Source organism: Mesocricetus auratus, unplaced genomic scaffold, assembly GCF_017639785.1.
Source record: "Mesocricetus auratus isolate SY011 unplaced genomic scaffold, BCM_Maur_2.0 Super-Scaffold_100008, whole genome shotgun sequence".
NCBI lineage: Eukaryota > Metazoa > Chordata > Mammalia > Rodentia > Cricetidae > Mesocricetus > Mesocricetus auratus.
In genome coordinates this window covers 86614223-86621743 of record NW_024429192.1, presented here as the reverse complement: position 1 = coordinate 86621743, position 7521 = coordinate 86614223, and the positions used below count along the sequence as shown (strand labels likewise).

General features: G+C 45.4%; 1 long non-coding RNA gene across 1 annotated transcript; it reads right to left on the bottom strand.

Moving 5' to 3' along the window:
• Positions 1–1940: 1940 nt before the first annotated feature.
• Positions 1941–6587, bottom strand: LOC121142051. Its single transcript, XR_005879076.1, has 3 exons — positions 6209–6587; positions 4259–4756; positions 1941–2586 (listed from the first exon to the last, which is right to left on the bottom strand). It is a non-coding gene; the product is annotated as an uncharacterized LOC121142051 (long non-coding RNA).
• Between the last annotated feature and the right edge of the window lie 934 nt (positions 6588–7521).

The following is a 7521-nucleotide window of genomic DNA, read 5'->3' as shown; positions in this document are numbered from 1 at the left end:
GAAGACTGTGGGCCCAGAAATGGCAGTGATCGTTAGAGCCACAAAAGCCAACCTTTAGCATTCAGTCCACGGGGTTCAAAATCAGACTTCCATCCAAGCTGGGGACTATTGTTTTACTGTGAAATGTAAGGTTTTGTTCATAGTGTGACTTACAAAATGGAGCTCAGGAGGTTCTTTCTGCTTCCACCTTTGAAGGAAGTGGCATGTTCACAAGTCCCAGGGAGTTCCTGTCATTCCAGAGAGCCTGATAGAAGGTGGTCTGTTGTCAGCACAGGGACCAGTTTAGTTTGGTCTTGGAGGTGTGGTGTTTTGAGTGAGGATGCCCCCCCATACACTCATATGTTTGCACACTTACTCTCCAGTTCCTTTTGGGAAAGATTCGGAGGTGTGATCTGGTTGGGGGAGACATGTCACCAGTCCCTCCCTCCCTCCCCCCTCCTTCCCTCCCTCCCTCTCTCCCTCCCTCTCTTTCTCTCTCTCTCTCTCTCTCTCTCACACACACACACACACACACACACACACACACACATTGTCTCCTACCTGTGCATCAAGTTGGAAGGCTCTCAGCTAGTAACTGCCCCAGCAACATGCTGCCTTCCTGCCACTACGCTCCCTGCCAGGATAATAACAGACTAACCCTGAAACTGTAAGCCAGTCCCCGGTTAAACACTTTCTTTTGGAAGAGTCACCTTGATCATGGTGTCTCTTCATAGCAATAGGACGGTGACTATGCCAAGGTGTCTGTGTTTTTGCCTCCCCTGCTTTGCTTTACTTTGTTTTAAGACAGGCTCTCACAGCTCAGGCTGGTCTGGAGTTCGCTATGTAGCTCAGGCTGTCCTTGAACCCATGATGCTTTTGTTTCTGTCTCCCTAGTGCTGGGGTTACCGGCATGTACCATGCATCTGGCCTCACAGATGTATGCTATTCTCTTCTCCCTTTAGATTCACACTGTTTTGGTTTGTCTTCTTGATAGTTCCAGGAGCCATGGAGAAAAAAAATTAAAGGAAACTTGCCTCACCCCTCCCTCATACATGAATCATAGTGCAGGTTAACATTGGAATCCCTCCTGGCTGGGATGTGCAGCCTCCCATGTGCAGAGACTGACAGCTAAGTCCAAATATCACTCATGTCAGAGCCACTGTCAGACCCCGCTTCTCACATGGACCACTCGCCGTCAGCCCTCGCCACTGTCCTTATTTCTGTGTCTGTGTCTCTGTGAAGCACTCTCTACAGCCCAGCTTCTCTAAGTGGGCACAACCCCACAGTGACTATGTAAATACGGACGCTGTGAACATTTTGGCAATAGTAAATGTTTCTGACCACCAGCAATTAATTCAAAACCAAATCCGATGAATCACAGGTGTTCCCAGCAGCCCATGCCTCTGTGGCACCTCAAAACTTCTCAGCAGCCTCTGTCCTGAGCACACAGCATGAGCACTTTGCAACATGCAACATGGATGCCATCATGCCATCACACAACATATCAGCCCAAAACACCTCAGCCCAGATTCTAGACTATTGTATATTATGAATTCTATGGTACATATGAGTCTATCTGGTTTTATAAACACATGATGGTTTAACTACAGAAAATAAAGACGTCAGACGTTTTCCTCTGCCACACCTCAGCACATAAACATAAAATTAGCATACCTTGGATTGTGCTGTGTTAGAATATTTGGTTTGTAAAATGACTATTGGAGTTTCTGGCTTGTGTTTCATAAATTCTGTAAATGAATCTTGGCTTGAGGCTAGGACAAAATTTCCAAAAATGTCATAAATGGCCCTAAACACATGTCTGCCATTTTGAACTCCAATGCTTTTGCAAGACATTGCCAACTATAAAATGAAAATGTTGAAGATGTGCTACTCCCTCTACATCAAATATTCAGTCCAGATTTAATTCTTCATGTCAAAATAAAACAAGCACGCCCATCTCATCACTATGTAAATTTACTATGTCTTTACCAAATTGTAAAAGTATGTCTACCAAAGAATTCTTTCAAAATAAATTTCAGTATGAGATGTCCATAAATGCTTGTTTTGTATACCTACTTATACATCTTTGTGCCAGGGAGGGCATAAAAATGTCTTGATCGAAAAGGGGCTGTGAGTGGAAAATGTTTGAGTGACCTTGGTAGGATGTAAACGCAGTCACTCAGTGTTTAAAACACAGGGCAACTGTCAGATGCGATGTCACACACCTGCGACTCCAGCCCCGAGGGAGGGAGGCGATGGGGAGGAAAGTGGGCGGGAGGGAGGCGATGGAGGAGATGAGAACAGGGCAAACCCAAGACCAGCCTCGGGAGACCATGCTGCAAAAGGCGGGGAGCATAAGCATAGGGAGCTAGCCATTTGTGTTCAGGGTGCCTGTTGCGGTCTAGATGATGAGAAGAGGTCTGCGCATGCATGAGCGAAACGTGGGTGTTCCAAGGAGGTTGAAGATTCAGCCAATGAATCATCATGGGACTGTGCCAGGCTCTGAGGACCAGCCCCCAGGGCACGCTGGGAGCTTGCTGGCCCTAGAGAAGGCTTCTTTCTCCCGGATGATCAGTCTTGAGATGAAACTTCTGCCAGGAACAGACCCTGAAGTGAAATGGGAACCAACATGGAGATTATATATACCTTACCATCTCTTCCCATTCAATAGCCCCTAACTGCAGCTTCCCCCAGAAGTAACCAAATAAAACAGGTTTTGTATTTGAAATGTTGAGGTTTTGGGAAAACCAGCTTCCATGGGAATTTCTCCCTGTGTTCTGCTAAAGTAACCTGGCCAGTTTCTCAGTTCTGTATGCTTGAGCTGTGGGGTGGGCAGTTCATAAGGCCTGTATAACCTAACCACACCACCGCATGACCCCCGCGCAGCCTCGGTGCTGAAAGGCATTCTATCCCGAAAAGGCCACGAGCAAAGTACAGCCAGCAGCTGTTCTAACCCAATTTCTAAAGTATGTGCCGGGCAGGACTTCAAGTGAATTCCTGGGTATGCGTGGGCGCAATATGTTGCAACTTGTTGCAGCAGAAGAAGCATACATATATACCTTTTCTATAGAAATCTCTGGCAATGCTTAAGATGTATGCAAATGGCTTGAAGATAAGAGAAGCCATACGCTTTCTTTTTATGCCCTAATTCTAAAAATATGATTAAAATTCAGGCTGTTATCAGTGCTGGAGAGATGGTTCATCGGTTAAGAGTACTTACTGTTCTTCCAAAGGTCCTGGATTCAGTGCCCAGCATTGTGTCACGTGGTTCACAACCATCTGTAACTCCAGCTGCAGGCAATACAACACCCTCTTCTGGCCTCTCTGTGTGCCTGCATGCCCATGATGCACATACAGAGAAGTAAGCACACACACACACACACACACACACTAAAAACTTCACGACACCAGGCCAGGTGTTAGTGGCACACACCTTGAATCCCAGCACTTGGGAGGCAGAGGCAGGTGGAACTCTGTGAGTTCGAGGCCAGCCTGGTCTACAGAGTGAGTTGCAGGACAGGCTCCAAAGCCACACAGAGAAACCCTGTCTCAAAAAACAAGAAAAAGAAAAAGAAAACAAAAAGCATTCAGGACACCGCAGACACAGAAGACAACATATTTTAAGAAAATGAATATTTCAACTACCCTTTCTGTCGACACCATACAAAACTATCAGTTTGCTCTGGCACACACCAAGTGGAGCTAGGTTGCTTTTTCAGTTAGTAAAGTACTGTAGAGTTGGAAATTACTGCCAAGTCCTGGAGGCTGGTAGGGAAATTTCTTAAAATCTTGTTTGTTTAACAGACAAGAAAGAGACCATACTTTTCTTTGTCAGGGCAGGGAGCCATCCTGTTCTATTTTGACTCAGTTATGAACTGGAAAAATCATGAAAATGAGTGGAAAATATACATGATTAATTAATTTCTTACAAATGTGACTTTTCTTTTTCAGTTTTTAACGAGTTTTTCACCTGTTATGAGTGTTTGGCCCGCATGTATGCCTGTGCACCACGTGCATGCAGTGCCTGCAGAGGCCAGAAGAGGGCGTCAGATCCCCAAGAACTGGAGTTATTAATTTTGATGTGTGCTGTTTTAATTCCTTCCTTCCTTCCTTCATTCTTTTCTTTCTCTAATAAAATGTCTGTTTTTTAAAACGGAGTTGCAGACAGCTGTGAGCCACCACGTGGGTGCCAGAACCAAACCCGAGTTCTCTACATGGGCAGCAAGTTACTCTTAACTGCTGAGCCATCTCTCCAACTCCCAAATGTGATTTTCCTTACCTGACACATCTTCCACAAATTAGGCCAATGCTGATGTGTCTTAGATTAGCAGACCCAGGTCAATGTCTGACTGCCGAAGAGGAAACCAGCCTGCTTTGAGCCCCAGTTAGAAGGGTAGATTATGACCTGTCCCACAAAGCAGCTAACATTCTGAGGATGCGCATAGCCCTTAACAGTCTGCAGAAATTTAAAGAAGATTCCCCAGCCTTGGCTGACCGCGAGGCTCCCCAGCCCTGGTCGAAGCAGCGTGAATGGTGTAGACATTCACGTACACACACAGTCCTAAGCCACAGCAGTCCCGGCTCTGTGACCTGGGGAAGAGTGTCCTTTCTCTTTCCTTCTCTGTAAACGAGTCCATGTCACAGCAGTGCCAGGTTCATGTGCCAGAAGCTTGGTCTCTGAATTAGCAGGAGTGAGAGGTCGTGGAACCTAGGTCATGGAGACACCACTTTGAGCCTGGCTCTGCAAACGGGGCTGGGTCTTGCAACAAGTTTGACTCTGGAAAAGCAAGCTGCTGTAAGTGGAACCATTCTGTACATTTGGCATCTTAACTTGAGCTGTTAGCATTTCTATGCCATCTTCTTCTCTTATTTGATGTGGTCCGACACTGTGGCACAGCCTGAGGCCCCTTGCAGAATGCAGTCACCTTCAGATCTCTACGCCAAAATAAACCTTCTTATTTCTATTCTTTTGCAAAGCACACAGACCCAGGTGTTTTGTTAGAGCAAATGAATAAAGATAGGGTGGTGTGTTTGTTTTAAAGATTGGGGAACAGATATATCTATGCATCTGAAGTCTCTGATCATTCTTCTGACTACCAGTTTAAGATTTCCTAGTATGAAAACCATGCAACACCTCCTCTGTTGCTATGAAAACACCCTGACCAAGGCGACTTCTTTCAGCTCCCAGGTTCCAGATCATTACTGAAGGAAGCCCGGGAAGGCCTGGCAGCAACCCCAGGCAGCGTCCACTCTAACCAGAGAACTCACAGCCCAGGGAGCACAGCAGAAACCATGGAGGAGCACCGCTTGACGGCTCGCTGGCCAGCCTGAGCTTAGCTCACTTTCTTACCCAGCCCAATAAGAATAGCCTCCCAGCCCGCCCAAGCCAATCTGCACACGAGTGCATTGCCTTTTAGTGAATTCATTCATCTGACAGATCCATGAGCTGCCTTCCTCCATATCCAGACAACCCCAGCCTCTCGGGTGTCTGTGAAAAATAGTTTAACAATGTGTCATCTGTGATCAGAAATATGTAGTGAAGTACTCAGATAATCATATGGTGACAAGCTGAAAAGAGTGCTTTTCCTCATCTAGACGGGAGGACTCAGGGGCTGCTAGATGGGAGGACTCAGGTGCCATGAGCAGTACCTTTCATAGGCACCTTCTATCGGACTGCCTACAGGACCTGAGGGTCAGTGGTTAGAAGAAAGCACAGCCTTTACTTCAGCCCCAAGGCCTTGCCCAGTTCCCACAGCACTTACAGGTCAATGCTCTCTAGTGGAGGAGGCTGGTTGCTCAGTGATCAGAGCACTGGTTGCTCTTGCAGAGACCCTGGTTCAGTTCCCAGAAACCACATGGTGGCTCACAACCATCTGTAACTCCAGCTCTAGGGGATCTGACCCCCTCTCTGGCCTCTGAGGGAACTGTATAAATATACTGTGCACACATACACCATGCAGGCAAGCATTCAAAATGAAATACAATTTAAAAAAAATTAAGAACACCAAAAAACTCTTGAAATGAATTCTAACAATCTACTTCTTTTGGTATGTGCAAGTAATTCTTTTCTATTTCTTTTTTTCATCTTTTTTATTTAACAATCTACTTTGAAAAAACAATACATTCACAAAACTACTATTTCAATAGATTATGGGTGCAAAAACATGATGTGGCATTACACACTTTTCCCATGCTGTTTTCTAAATCCAGGGTGCATTTTTACACTTACACATCTCTCCTGGAAGAAACTAAGTGGGCGGTTGTCGTGTTGTAGTGCAGTGCTGGAGCGGAGCTCTCGTGAGATCCAGGTATCCTGCAGGTCTCCACACTAAGAAACCCGAGATTCCTCACAGGACTCAGACTTGCCTGGGCTCTGTCCCCAACCTACCAAATCCCATCTCTGGAGTGGCACTAAAATTTGCATTTTTAAACCACTTAATATAGCTGATGTTGTGCTTGCTATATCTGAAACCATCTGTTACTGTTTGAATGTGACGTGTCCCATAGGCTCATGTGTCCGCACACTTGATCTCCAGCTGGTGGCAGGGTTTTTGAAGACTGTGGAAAATGTAGGACGAACCAAACCAAATGGAAGTAGGGATAGACTATGCTTGAGATTTCACAGTGGGCGTGCTCTCTCTCTCTCTCTCTCTCTCTCTCTCTCTCTCTCTCTCTCTCTCTCTCTCTCTCCCTCTCTCTCTCCCTCTCTCCCTCTCTCTCTCTCCTTCCCTACCAAAAAAAGAGATCTCCCATGATCACAGATTCACAGAATTAATATGGAGAAAGTGGCTATATTACCAAAATCAATTTATAGCACTAGTGTAGTCCCTATCAAAATCCCAACAGGACTCTTCAAAGGAAAAGGGTAGGGGGAATCCCAAAAATGAAACAAAAGCACAGGAGACCCTGAATGGCCAAAGCCATTCTGAACAAAGGGAGTAATGCTAGTGATGTCATGATACTTGATCCCAAATTATATTACAGACCCATGATGACAAAAACATGGAGCTACACACACACACACACACACACACACACACACACACACCAACGACGACATGTAGGCCAATGGGACAGAATAGAGGAATAGAATGACCACAGCTAAAAACCTTAATCTTTGACAAAGATGTAAAATTTGCATTGGAAGAAAGAACCTCTTCAACAAATGGTGCCGGGAGATACACAAAATAATGAAACTAAGACCCCCTAAAATCAAAACAAACTCAAAATGAAACAGAGATCCTAATGTAAGGCTTGAGTCTTTGAAAATGGTATGAAAAAAATATGGAAATCACTAAAGACTCAGACATAGACAAGGAGCTTCTGAAAAGAATTCTAATAGTACAGGAAATAATAGCAAGAATTGACAGATGGGACCTCTTGCAATTAAAAAAGCTCCTTCGTGGGGTGTGTAAGATAGCCAGTGAGTTTTGTCCAAGCCCAAGGTCCTCTAAGCTCAGTCTTCAGAACCCGCATAAAAGTAGGAAGGGAGAACCAACTCCACAGGTTGTTCTCTGTCCTCCACAGGTGTGCCAGAGCACA